Source organism: Somniosus microcephalus, chromosome 1, assembly GCF_052327205.1.
Source record: "Somniosus microcephalus isolate GS21.2 chromosome 1, FLI_Smic_1.0, whole genome shotgun sequence".
Classification (NCBI taxonomy): Eukaryota; Metazoa; Chordata; class Chondrichthyes; order Squaliformes; family Somniosidae; genus Somniosus; species Somniosus microcephalus.
In genome coordinates, this window is record NC_140987.1 from 341,673,856 (window position 1) to 341,688,925 (window position 15,070).

A 15,070-nucleotide genomic window follows, 5' to 3' on the forward strand; every position below is an offset into this window, starting at 1 on the left:
TGTTTTGGGCTCCACATTCTATTTACAGCTCTACATTCAATTTCCAGGTCTACATTCTATTTCGGGCTCTACCTTCTATTTCGGGCTCTACATTCTATTTCCGGCTGTAAATTATATTTTGGGCACAACATTCTATTTCCGGCTCTACATTCTATTTCCAGCTCTACATTCTATTTCCAGCTCTACATTCTATTTCAGGCACTACATTCTATTTCCGGCTCTACATTCCATATCCGGCTCTACATTCTATTTCCGGCTCTACATTCTATTTCCGGCTCTGCATTCTATTTCCGGCAGTACATGCTATTTCCGGCAGTACATTCTATTTCCGGCTCTACATCCTATTTCCGGCTCTACATTCTATTTCCGGCTCTACATTCCATTTCCGGCTCTACATTCTATTTCCGGCTCTACATTCTATTTCCAGATCTACATTCTATTTCCAGCTCGACATTCTATTTCCAGCTCTATATTCTATTTCCAGCTCTACATTCTATTTCCAGCTCAACATTCTATTTCCGGCAGTACATTCTATTTCCGGCTCTACATTCTATTTCCGGCTCTACATTCTATTTCCGGCTCTACATTCTGTTTCCGGCTATGCATTCTATTTCCGGCACTACATTCTATTTCCAGCTCTACATTCTATTTCCGGCTCTACATTCTATTTCCGGCACTACATTCTATTTCCGGCTCTACATTCTATTTCCGGCTCTACATTCTATTTCCGGCTCTACATTCTATATCTGGCACGACATTCTATTTCCGGCTCTACATTCTATTTCCGGTACGACATTCTATTTCCAGCTCTGCATTCTATTTCCAGCTCTACATTCTATTTCCAGCTCTACATTCTATTTCTGGCTTTACATTCTATTTCCAGCTCTACAATCTATTTCCAGCTCTACAATCTATTTCCAGCTCTACAATCTATTTCCAGCACTACATTCGATTTCCAGCACTACATTCGATTTCCGGCACGGCATTCTATTTCCGGCTCTACCATCTATTTCCGGCTCTACATTCTATTTCCGGCTCTACATTCTATTTCCGGCACGAAACTCTATTTCCGGCTCCAAATTCTATTTCCGGCACTTTATTCTATTTCCGGCGCTACATTCTATTTCCGGCACTATATTCTATTTCCAGCTCTACAATCTATTTCCAGCTCTACATTCTATTTCCGGCTCTACATTCTATTTCCGGTACGACATTCTATTTCCAGCTCTACATTCTGTTTTGGGCTCTATATTCTATTTCCAGCTCTACATTCAATTTCCAGGTCTACATTCTATTTCGGGCTCGACATTCTATTTCCGGCTGTAAATTATATTTTGGGCTCAACATTCTATTACCGGCTCTACATTCTATTTCCAGCTCTCCATTCTATTTCCAGCTCTACATTCTATTTCTGACTCTGCATTCTATTTCCGGCTCCACATTCTATTTCAGGCACTACATTCTATTTCCGGCTCTACATTCTATATCCGGCTCTACATTCTATATCCGGCTCTACATTCTATATCCGGCTCTACATTCTATTTCCGGCTCCACATTCTATTTCCAGCTCTACATTCTATTTCCGGCAGTGCATTCTATTTCCGGCTCTGCATTCTATTTCCGGCTCTACGTTCTGTTTGCGGCTCTACATTCTATTTCCGGCTCTACATTCTACTTCCAACTCTACATTCTATTTCCGGCACTACATTCTATTTCCAACTCTACATTCTATTTCCGGCTCTACATTCTACTTCCAACTCTACATTCTATTTCCGGCACTACATTCTATTTCCGGCTCTACATTCTATTTCCGGCTCTACATTCTACTTCCAACTCTACATTCTATTTCCGGCTCTACATTCTACTTCCAACTCTGCATTCTATTTCCGGCACTACATTCTATTTCCGGCTCTACATTCTATTTCCGGCTCTACATTCAATATCCGGCTCTACATTCTATTTCCGGCTCTACATTCTATTTCCGGCTCTACATTCTATTTCCGGTACGGCATTCTATTTCCAGCTCTACATTCTATTTCCAGCTCTACATTCTATTTCCAGCTCTACATTCTATTTCCGGCTCTATATTCTATTTCCAGCTCTACATTCTATTTCTGACTCTACATTCTATTTCCAGCTCTACATTCTATTTCCGGCTCTACATTCTATTTCAGGCACGACATTCTATTTCCGGCTCTACATTCTATATCCGGCTCTACATTCTATTTCCGGCTCTACATTCTCTTTCCAGCTCTACATTCTATTTCCGGCAGTGCATTCTATTTCCGGCTCTACATTCTATTTCCGGCTCTACGTTCTGTTTCCGGCTCTACGTTCTGTTTTCGGCACTACATTCTATTTCCGGCTCTACATTCTACTTCCACCTCTACATTTTATTTCCGGCTCTACATTCTATTTCCGCTACGACATTCTATTTCCAGCTCTACATTCTATTTCCAGCAATTCATTCTATTTCCGGCTCGACATTCCATTTCCGGCTCTACATTCTATTTCCGGCTCTACATTCTATTTCCGGCTCTACATTCTATTTCCAGCTCTACATTCTATTTCCAGCTGAACATTCTATTTCCGGCTCTACATTCTATTTCCGGCTCTACATTCTATTTCCGGCTCTACATTCTGTTTCCGGCTCTACATTCTGTTTCCGGCACTACATTCTATTTCCACCTCTACATTCTATTTCCACCTCTACATTCCATTTCGGGCTCTACATTCCATTTCCGGCTCTACATTCTATTTCCACCTCGACATTCTATTTCCGGCTCTACATTCTATTTCCGGCTCTACATTCTATTTCCGGCACTACATTCTATTTCCGGCTCTACATTCTATTTCCGGCTCTACATTCTATTTCCGGTACGACATTCTATTTCCAGCTCTACATTCTATTTCCAGCTCTACATTCTATTTCCAGCTCTACATTCTATTTCCAGCTCTACATTCTATTTCTGACTTTACATTCTATTTCCAGCTCTACAATCTATTTCCAGGTCTACAATCTATTTCCAGCTCTACATTCTATTTCCAGCTCTACAATCTATTTCCGGCACGACATTCTATTTCCGGTACGACATTCTATTTCCAGCTCTACACTCTATTTCCAGCTCTACATTCTATTTCCAGCTCTACATTCTATTTCCAGCTCTACATTCTATTTCTGGCTCGACATTCTATTTCCGGCTCTACATTCTATATTCGGCACGACATTCTCTTTCCAGCTCGACATTCTATTTCCGGCTATACATTCTGTTTCCAGCTCTGCATTCTATTTCCGGCTCTACATTCTATTTCCGGCTCTACATTCTATTTGCGGCTCTACATTCTATTTCTGGCACTACATTCTATTTCCGGCTCTACATTCTATTTCCGGCACTACATTCTATTTCCGGCTCTACCTTCTATTTCCGGCTCTACATTCTATTTCCGGCACTACATTCTGTTTCCAGCTCTACATTCTATTTCCAGCTCTACATTCTATTTCCGGCACTACATGCTATTTCCAGCTCTACAATCTATTTCCAGCTCTACATTCTATTTCCGGCTCTACATTCTATTTCCGGTACGACATTCTATTCCCAGCTCTACATTCTGTTTTGGGCTCCACATTCTATTTACAGCTCTACATTCAATTTCCAGGTCTACATTCTATTTCGGGCTCTACCTTCTATTTCGGGCTCTACATTCTATTTCCGGCTGTAAATTATATTTTGGGCACAACATTCTATTTCCGGCTCTACATTCTATTTCCAGCTCTACATTCTATTTCCAGCTCTACATTCTATTTCAGGCACTACATTCTATTTCCGGCTCTACATTCCATATCCGGCTCTACATTCTATTTCCGGCTCTACATTCTATTTCCGGCTCTGCATTCTATTTCCGGCAGTACATGCTATTTCCGGCAGTACATTCTATTTCCGGCTCTACATCCTATTTCCGGCTCTACATTCTATTTCCGGCTCTACATTCCATTTCCGGCTCTACATTCCATTTCCGGCTCTACATTCTATTTCCGGCTCTACATTCTATTTCCAGATCTACATTCTATTTCCAGCTCGACATTCTATTTCCAGCTCTATATTCTATTTCCAGCTCTACATTCTATTTCCAGCTCAACATTCTATTTCCGGCAGTACATTCTATTTCCGGCTCTACATTCTATTTCCGGCTCTACATTCTATTTCCGGCTCTACATTCTGTTTCCGGCTATACATTCTATTTCCGGCACTACATTCTATTTCCAGCTCTACATTCTATTTCCGGCTCTACATTATATTTCCGGCACTACATTCTATTTCCGGCTCTACATTCTATTTCCGGCTCTACATTCTATTTCCGGCTCTACATTCTATATCCGGCACGACATTCTATTTCCGGCTCTACATTCTATTTCCGGTACGACATTCTATTTCCAGCTCTGCATTCTATTTCCAGCTCTACATTCTATTTCCAGCTCTACATTCTATTTCTGGCTTTACATTCTATTTGCAGCTCTACAATCTATTTCCAGCTCTACAATCTATTTCCAGCTCTACAATCTATTTCCAGCTCTACAATCTATTTCCAGCACTACATTCGATTTCCAGCACTACATTCGATTTCCGGCACGGCATTCTATTTCCGGCTCTACCATCTATTTCCGGCTCTACATTCTATTTCCGGCTCTACATTCTATTTCCGGCACGAAACTCTATTTCCGGCTCTAAATTCTATTTCCGGCACTTTATTCTATTTCCGGCGCTACATTCTATTTCCGGCACTATATTCTATTTCCAGCTCTACAATCTATTTCCAGCTCTACATTCTATTTCCGGCTCTACATTCTATTTCCGGTACGACATTCTATTTCCAGCTCTACATTCTGTTTTGGGCTCTATATTCTATTTCCAGCTCTACATTCAATTTCCAGGTCTACATTCTATTTCGGGCTCGACACTCTATTTCCGGCTCTAAATTCTATTTCCGGCACTTTATTCTATTTCCGGCGCTACATTCTATTTCCGGCACTGTATTCTATTTCCAGCTCTACAATCTATTTCCGGCTCCACATTCTATTTCAGGCACTACATTCTATTTCCGGCTCTACATTCTATATCCGGCTCTACATTCTATATCCGGCTCCACATTCTATTTCCAGCTCTACATTCTATTTCCGGCAGTGCATTCTATTTCCGGCAGTGCATTCTATTTCCGGCTCTACGTTCTGTTTGCGGCTCTACATTCTATTTCCGGCTCTACATTCTACTTCCAACTCTACATTCTATTTCCGGCACTACATTCTATTTCCAACTCTACATTCTATTTCCGGCTCTACATTCTACTTCCAACTCTACATTCTACTTCCAACTCTACATTCTATTTCCGGCACTACATTCTATTTCCGGCTCTACATTCTATTTCCGGCTCTACATTCTACTTCCAACTCTACATTCTATTTCCGGCTCTACATTCTACTTCCAACTCTGCATTCTATTTCCGGCTCTACATTCTATTTCCGGCTCTACATTCTATTTCTGGTACGGCATTCTATTTCCAGCTCTACATTCTATTTCCAGCTCTACATTCTATTTCCAGCTCTACATTCTATTTCCGGCTCTATATTCTATTTCCAGCTCTACATTCTATTTCTGACTCTACATTCTATTTCCAGCTCTACATTCTATTTCCGGCTCTACATTCTATTTCAGGCACGACATTCTATTTCCGGCTCTACATTCTATATCCGGCTCTACATTCTATTTCCGGCTCTACATTCTATTTCCAGCTCTACATTCTATTTCCGGCAGTGCATTCTATTTCCGGCTCTACATTCTATTTCCGGCTCTACGTTCTGTTTCCGGCTCTACGTTCTGTTTTCGGCACTACATTCTATTTCCGGCTCTACATTCTACTTCCACCTCTACATTCTATTTCCGGCACTACATTCTATTTCCGGCTCTACATTCTACTTCCGGCTCTACATTCTATTTCCGCTACGACATTCTATTTCCAGCTCGACATTCTATTTCCAGCTCTACATTCTATTTCCAGCAATTCATTCTATTTCCGGCTCGACATTCCATTTCCGGCTCTACATTCTATTTCCGGCTCTACATTCTATTTCCGGCTCTACATTCTATTTCAGGCACTACATTCTATTTCCGGCTCTACATTCTATATCCGGCTCTACATTCTATTTCCGGCTCTACATTCTATTTCCGGCTCTGCATTCTATTTCCGGCAGTACATTCTATTTCCGGCTCTACATTCTATTTCCGGCACTACATTCTATTTCCGGCTCTACATTCGATTTCCGGTACGACATTCTATTTCCAGCTCTACATTCTATTTCCAGCTCTACATTCTATTTCCGGCTCTACATTCCATTTCCGGCTCTACATTCCATTTCCGGCTCTACATTCTATTTCCGGCTCTGCATTCTATTTCCGGCACTACATTCTATTTCCGGCACTGCATTCTATTTCCGGCACGACATTCTATTTCCAGCTCTACATTCTATTTCCAGCTCTACATTCTATTTCCAGCTCAACATTCTATTTCCGGCAGTACATTCTATTTCCGGCTCAACATTCTATTTCCGGCTCTACATTCTATTTCCGGCTCTACATTCTATTTCCGGCTCTACATTCTATTTCCGGCTCTACATTCTATTTCCGGCTCTACATTCTATTTCCGGCTCAACATTCTATTTCCAGCAGTACATTCTATTTCCGGCTCTACATTCTATTTCCGGCTCTACATTCTATTTCCGGCTCCACATTCTATTTCCGGCACTACATTCTATTTCCAGCTCTCCATTCTATTTCCACCTCTACATTCTATTTCTGGCTCTACATTCTATTTCTGGCTCTACATTCTATTTCCGGCAGTACATTCTATTTCCGGCTCTACCATCTATTTCCGGCTCTACATTCTATTTCCGGCTCTACATTCTATTTCCGGCACTATACTCTATTTCCGGCTCTAAATTCTATTTCCGGCACTTTATTCTATTTCCGGCGCAACATTCTATTTCCGGCACTATATTCTATTTCCAGCTCTACATTCTATTTCCGGCACTACATGCTATTTCCAGCTCTACAATCTATTTCCAGCTCTACATTCTATTTCCGGCTCTACATTCTATTTCCGGTACGACATTCTATTTCCAGCTCTACATTCTGTTTTGGGCTCTATATTCTATTTCCAGCTCTACATTCAATTTCCAGGTCTACATTCTATTTCGGGCTCGACATTCTATTTCCGGCCGTAAATTATATTTTGGGCACAACATTCTATTACCGGCTCTACATTCTATTTCCAGCTCTACATTCTATTTCTGACTCTGCATTCTATTTCCAGCTCCACATTCTATTTCCGGCTCCACATTCTATTTCAGGCACTACATTCTATTTCCGGCTCTGCATTCTATATCCGGCTCTACATTCTATATCCGGCTCTACATTCTATTTCCGGCTCTACATTCTATTTCCAGCTCTACATTATATTTCCGGCAGTGCATTCTATTTCCGGCTTTGCATTCTATTTCCGGCTCTACGTTCTGTTTGCGGCTCTACGTTCTGTTTCCGGCTCTACATTCTATTTCCGGCTCTACATTCTACTTCCACCTCTCCATTCTATTTCCGGCACTACATTCTATTTCCGGCTCTACATTCTACTTCCACCTCTACATTCTATTTCCGGCTCTACATTCTATTTCCGGCTCTACATTCTATTTCCGGTACGGCATTCTATTTCCAGCTCTACATTCTATTTCCAGCTCTACATTCTATTTCCGGCTCTATATTCTATTTCCGGCACTACATTCTATTTCCAGCTCTACATTCTATTTCAAGCTCTACATTCTATTTCCAGCTCTACATTCTATTTCCGGCTCTACATTCTATTTCAGGCACGACATTCTATTTCCGGCTCTACATTCTATATCCGGCTCTACACTCTATTTCCGGCTCTACATTCTATTTCCAGCTCTACATTCTATTTCCGGCAGTGCATTCTATTTCCGGCTCTACATTCTATTTCCGGCTCTCCGTTCTGTTTCCGGCTCTACGTTCTGTTTTCGGCTCTACATTCTACTTCCACCTCTACATTCTATTTCCGGCTCTACATTCTATTTCCGGCTCTACATTCTATTTCCGGCTCTACATTCTATTTCCGGCTCTACATTCTATTTCCGGCTCTACATTCTACTTCCACCTCTACATTCTATTTCCGGCTCTACATTCTATTTCCGGCTCTCCGTTCTGTTTCCGGCTCTACGTTCTGTTTTCGGCTCTACATTCTACTTCCACCTCTACATTCTATTTCCGGCTCTACATTCTATTTCCGGCTCTACATTCTACTTCCACCTCTACATTCTATTTCCGGCTCTACATTCTATTTCCGGCTCTACATTCTATTTCCGGTACGACATTCTATTTCCAGCTCTACATTCTATTTCCAGCAATTCATTCTATTTCCGGCTCTACATTCCATTTCCGGCTCTACATTCTATTTCCGGCTCTACATTCTATTTCCGGCTCCACATTCTATTTCCGGCACTACATTCTATTTCCGGCACGACATTCTATTTCCGGCTCTACATTCTATTTCCAGCTCTACATTCTATTTCCGGCTCTACATTCTATTTCCGGCTCTACATTCTATTTCCAGCTCTACATTCTATTTCCGGCTCTACGTTCTATTTCCGGCTCTACGTTCTATTTCCACCTCTACATTCTATTTCTGGCTCTACATTCTATTTCTGGCTCTACATTCTATTTGCGGCTCTACATTCTATTTCCGGCAGTACATTCTATTTCCGGCTCTACCATCTATTTCCGGCTCTACATTCTATTTCCGGCTCTACATTCTATTTCCAGCTCTACATTCTATTTCCGGCTCTACATTCTATTTCCGGCTCTACATTCTATTTCCAGCTCTACATTCTATATCCGGCTCTACATTCTATTTCCGGCTCTACATTCTATTTCCGGCTCTACATTCTATTTCCGGCTCTACATTCTATTTCCGGTACGGCATTCTATTTCCAGCTCTACATTCTATTTCCAGCTCTACATTCTATTTCCGGCTCTATATTCTATTTCCGGCACTACATTCTATTTCCAGCTCTACATTCTATTTCAAGCTCTACATTCTATTTCTGACTCTACATTCTATTTCCAGCTCTACATTCTATTTCCGGCTCTACATTCTATTTCAGGCACGACATTCTATTTCCGGCTCTACATTCTATATCCGGCTCTACACTCTATTTCCGGCTCTACATTCTATTTCCAGCTCTACATTCTATTTCCGGCAGTGCATTCTATTTCCGGCTCTACATTCTATTTCCGGCTCTCCGTTCTGTTTCCGGCTCTACGTTCTGTTTTCGGCTCTACATTCTACTTCCACCTCTACATTCTATTTCCGGCTCTACATTCTATTTCCGGCTCTACATTCTATTTCCGGCTCTACATTCTACTTCCACCTCTACATTCTATTTCCGGCTCTACATTCTATTTCCGGCTCTCCGTTCTGTTTCCGGCTCTACGTTCTGTTTTCGGCTCTACATTCTACTTCCACCTCTACATTCTATTTCCGGCTCTACATTCTATTTCCGGCAGTACATTCTATTTCCGGCTCTACATTCTACTTCCACCTCTACATTCTATTTCCGGCTCTACATTCTATTTCCGGCTCTACATTCTATTTCCGGTACGACATTCTATTTCCAGCTCTACATTCTATTTCCAGCAATTCATTCTATTTCCGGCTCTACATTCCATTTCCGGCTCTACATTCTATTTCTGGCTCTACCTTCTATTTCCGGCTCTACATTCTATTTCCGGCACTACAATCTATTTCCGGCTCTACATTCTATTTCCGGCTCTACATTCTATTTCCGGCACAGCATTCTATTTCTGGCTCTACATTCTATTTCTGGCTCTACATTCTATTTCCAGCTCTACATTCTATTTCCAGCTCTACATTCAATTTCTGACTTTACATTCTATTTCCAGCTCTACATTCAATTTCCAGCTCTACATTCAATTTCTGACTTTACATTCTATTTCCGGCTCTACATTCAATTTCTGACTTTACATTCTATTTCCAGCTCTACATTCTATTTCCAGCTCTACATTCAATTTCCAGCTCTACATTCAATTTCTGACTTTACATTCTATTTCCAGCTCTACATTCTATTTCCGGCTCGACATTCTATTTCCGGCTCTACATTCTATTTCCGGCTCCACATTCTATTTCCGGCTCCACATTCTATTTCCGGCTCTACATTCTATTTCCGGCACTACATTCTATTTCCGGCACTACATTCTATTTCCAGCACTGCATTCTATTTCCAGCTCTACATTCTATTTCCAGCTCAACATTCTATTTCCGGCAGTACATTCTATTTCAGGCTCCACATTCTATTTTCGGCTCTGCATTCTATTTCTGACTCTGCATTCTATTTCCAGCTCTACATTCTATTTCCGGCTTTACATTCTATTTCAGGCACTACATTCTATTTCTGGCTCTACATTCTATATCCAGCTCTACATTCTATTTCCGGCTCTACATTCTATTTCCAGCTCTACATTCTATTTCCAGCTCTACATTCTATTTCCGGCAGTCCATTCTATTTCCGGCTCTACATTCTATTTCCAGCTCTACATTCTATTTCCGGCTCTACATTCTACTTCCACCTCTACATTCTATTTCCGGCTCTACATTCTATTTCCGGTACGACATTCTATTTCCAGCTCTACATTCTATTTCCAGCTCTACATTCTATTTCCGGCTCTACATTCTATTTCCGGCACTACATTCTATTTCCTGCTCTACATTCTATTTCCAGCTCTACATTCTATTTCCAGCACTACATTCTATTTCCAGCTCGACATTCTATTTCCAGCTCAACATTCTATTTCAGGCTCTACATTCTATTTTCGGCTCTACATTCTATTTCCAGCTCTACATTCTATTTCCGGCAGTACATTCTATTTCCGGCTCTACATTCTATTTCCGGCTCTACATTCTATTTCCGGCTCTACATTCTGTTTCCGGCTCTACATTCTGTTTCCGGCTCTACATTCTGTTTCCGGCTCTACATTCTATTTCCTGCTCTACATTCTATTTCCGGCACGACATTCTATTTCCGGCACGACATTCTATTTCCGGCTCTACATTCTATTTCCGGCTCTACATTCTATTTCCGGCACTACATTCTATTTCCGGCTCTGCATTCTATTTCCGGCTCTGCATTCTATTTCCGGCACTACATTCAATTTCCGGCTCTACATTCTATTTCCGGTACTACATCCTATTTCCGGTACGACATCCTATTTCCAGCTCTACATTCTATTTCCAGCTCTACATTCTATTTCCAGCTGTACATTCTATTTCCGACTTTACATTCTATTTCCGGCTCTACAATCTATTTCCAGCTCTACATTCTATTTCCAGCTCTACATTCTATTTCCAGCTCTACATTCTATTTCCAGCTCTACATTCTATTTCCAGCTCTACATTCTATTTCCAGCTCTACAATCTATTTCCAGCACTACATTCTATTTCCAGCACTACATTCGATTTCCGGCACGGCATTCTATTTCCGGCTCTACAATCTATTTCCGGCTCTACATTCTATTTCCGGCTCTACATTCTATTTCCGGCTCTACATTCTATTTCCGGCACTATACTCTATTTCCGGCTCTAAATTCTATTTCCGGCACTATATTCTATTTCCAGCTCTACATTCTATTTCCGGTACGACATTCTATTTCCAGCTCTACATTCTGTTTTGGGCTCTACATTCTATTTCCAGCTCTACATTCTATTTCCGGTACGACATTCTATTTCCAGCTCTACATTCTGTTTTGGGCTCTATATTCTATTTCCAGCTCTACATTCAATTTCCAGGTCTACATTCTATTTCGGGCTCTACCTTCTATTTCGGGCTCTACATTCTATTTCCGGCTGTAAATTATATTTTGGGCACAACATTCTATTACCGGCTCTACATTCTATTTCCAGCTCCACATACTATTTCCAGCTCTACATTCTATTTCCGGCTCTACATTCTATTTCCGGCTCTATGTTCTGTTTCCGGCTCTACGTTCTATTTCCGGCTCTACGTTCTATTTCCGGCTCTACATTCTACTTCCACCTCTACATTCTATTTCCGGCACTACATTCTATTTCCGGCACTACATTCTATTTCCGGCTCTACATTCTATTTCCGGCTCTACATTCTATTTCCGGTACGACATTCTATTTCCGGCTCTACATTCTATTTCCGGCTCTACATTCTATTTCCGGCACTACATTCTATTTCCAGCTCTACATTCTATTTCCAGCTCTACATTCTATTTCCAGCTCTACATTCTATTTCCGGCAGTACATTCTATTTCCGGCTCTACATTCTATTTCGGGCTCTACATTCTATTTCCGGCTCTACATTCTGTTTCCGGCATTACATTCTATTTCCACCTCTACATTCTATTTCCGGCTCTACATTCTATTTCCGGCTCTACATTCTATTTGCATCTCTGCATTCTATTTCCGGCTCTACATTCTATTTCCGGCACTACATTCTATTTCCGGCACTACATTCTATTTCCGGCTCTACATTCTATTTCCGGTACGACATTCTATTTCCGGTACGACATTCTATTTCCAGCTCTACATTCTATTTGCAGCTCTACATTCTATTTGCAGCTCTACATTCTATTTCTGACTTTACATTCTATTTCCAGCTTTACAATCTATTTCCAGCTCTACAATCTATTTCCAGCTCTACAATCTATTTCCGGCACTATATTCTATTTCCGGTACGACATTCTATTTCCAGCTCTATATTCTATATCCAGCTCTACATTCTATTTCCAGCTCTACATTCTATTTCCGGCTCTACATTCTATTTCCGGCTCTACATTCTATATCCGGCTCTACATTCTTTATCCGGCTCTACATTCTATTTCCACCTCTACATTCTATTTCCGGCTCAACATTCTGTTTCCGGCACGACATTCTATTTCCGGCTCTACGTTCTATTTCCGGCTCTACATTCTGTTTCCGGCTCTACATTCTATTTCCGGCTCGACATTCTATTTCCGGCTCTACATTCTATTTCTGGCACTACATTCTATTTCCGGCTCTACATTCTATTTCCAGCACTACATTCTATTTCCGGCTCTACATTCTATTTCCGGCACTACATTCTGTTTCCGGCTCTACATTCTATTTCCAGCTCCACATTCTATTTCCGGCACTACATGCTATTTCCAGCTCTACAATCTATTTCCAGCTCTACATTCTACTTCCAGCTCTACATTCTGTTTTGGGCTCTACATTCTATTTCCAGCTCTACATTCAATTTCCAGGTCTACATTCTATTTCGGGCTCTACCTTCTACTTCGTGCTCTACATTCTATTTCCGGCTGTAAATTATATTTTGGGCACATCATTCTATTTCCGGCTCTACGTTCTGTTTCCGGCTCTACGTTCTATATCCGGCTCTACATTCTACTTCCACCTCTACATTCTATTTCCGGCACTACATTCTATTTCCGGCTCTACATTCTACTTCCACCTCTACATTCTATTTCCGGCTCTACATTCTATTTCCGGTACGACATTCTATTTCCAGCTCTACATTCTATTTCCAGCTCTACATTCTATTTCCGGCTCTACATTCTATTTCCGGCTCTACATTCTATTTCCAGCTCTACATTCTATTTCCAGCACTACATTCTATTTCCAGCTCGACATTCTATTTCCAGCTCAACATTCTATTTCAGGCTCTACATTCTATTTTCGGCTCTACATTCTATTTCCCGCTCTACATTCTATTTCCAGCTCTACATTCTATTTCCGGCAGTACATTCTATTTCCGGCTCTACATTCTATTTCCGGCTCTACATTCTATTTCCGGCTCTACATTCTGTTTCCGGCTCTACATTCTGTTTCCGGCTCTACATTCTGTTTCCGGCTCTACATTCTGTTTCCGGCTCTACATTCTGTTTCCGGCTCTACATTCTGTTTCCGGCTCTACATTCTGTTTCCGGCTCTACATTCTATTTCCTGCTCTACATTCTATTTCCGGCACGACATTCTATTTCCGGCACGACATTCTATTTCCGGCTCTACATTCTATTTCCGGCACGACATTCTATTTCCGGCTCTACATTCTATTTCCGGCACTACATTCTATTTCCTGCTCTACATTCTATTTCCGGCACGACATTCTATTTCCGGCACGACATTCTATTTCCGGCACGACATTCTATTTCCGGCTCTACATTCTGTTTCCGGCTCAGCATTCTATTTCCGGCACTACATTCTATTTCCGGCTCTACATTCTATTTCCGGTACTACATCCTATTTCCGGTACGACATCCTATTTCCAGCTCTACATTCTATTTCCAGCTCTACATTCTATTTCCAGCTCTACATTCTATTTCTGACTTTACATTCTATTTCCGGCTCTACAATCTATTTCCAGCTCTACATTCTATTTCCAGCTCTACATTCTATTTCCAGCTCTACATTCTATTTCCAGCTCTACATTCTATTTCCAGCTCTACATTCTATTTCCAGCTCTACATTCTATTTCCAGCTCTACAATCTATTTCCAGCACTACATTCTATTTCCAGCACTACATTCGATTTCCGGCACGGCATTCTATTTCCGGCTCTACAATCTATTTCCGGCTCTACATTCTATTTCCGGCTCTACATTCTATTTCCGGCACTATACTCTATTTCCGGCTCTAAATTCTATTTCCGGCACTATATTCTATTTCCAGCTCTACATTCTATTTCCGGTACGACATTCTATTTCCAGCTCTACATTCTGTTTTGGGCTCTACATTCTATTTCCAGCTCTACATTCTATTTCCGGTACGACATTCTATTTCCAGCTCTACATTCTGTTTTGGGCTCTATATTCTATTTCCAGCTCTACATTCAATTTCCAGGTCTACATTCTATTTCGGGCTCTACCTTCTATTTCGGGCTCTACATTCTATTTCCGGCTGTAAATTATATTTTGGGCACAACATTCTAT

General features: G+C 41.0%; 1 protein-coding gene across 3 annotated transcripts in view; it reads right to left on the reverse strand.

Annotated features, from left to right (window-relative positions):
* The window catches only part of LOC147124941 (connector enhancer of kinase suppressor of ras 2), a 1,271,510-nt gene that overhangs the window by 676,875 nt on the left and 579,565 nt on the right, over positions 1-15,070 (reverse strand). The gene's annotated exons all lie outside the window — the stretch shown is intronic.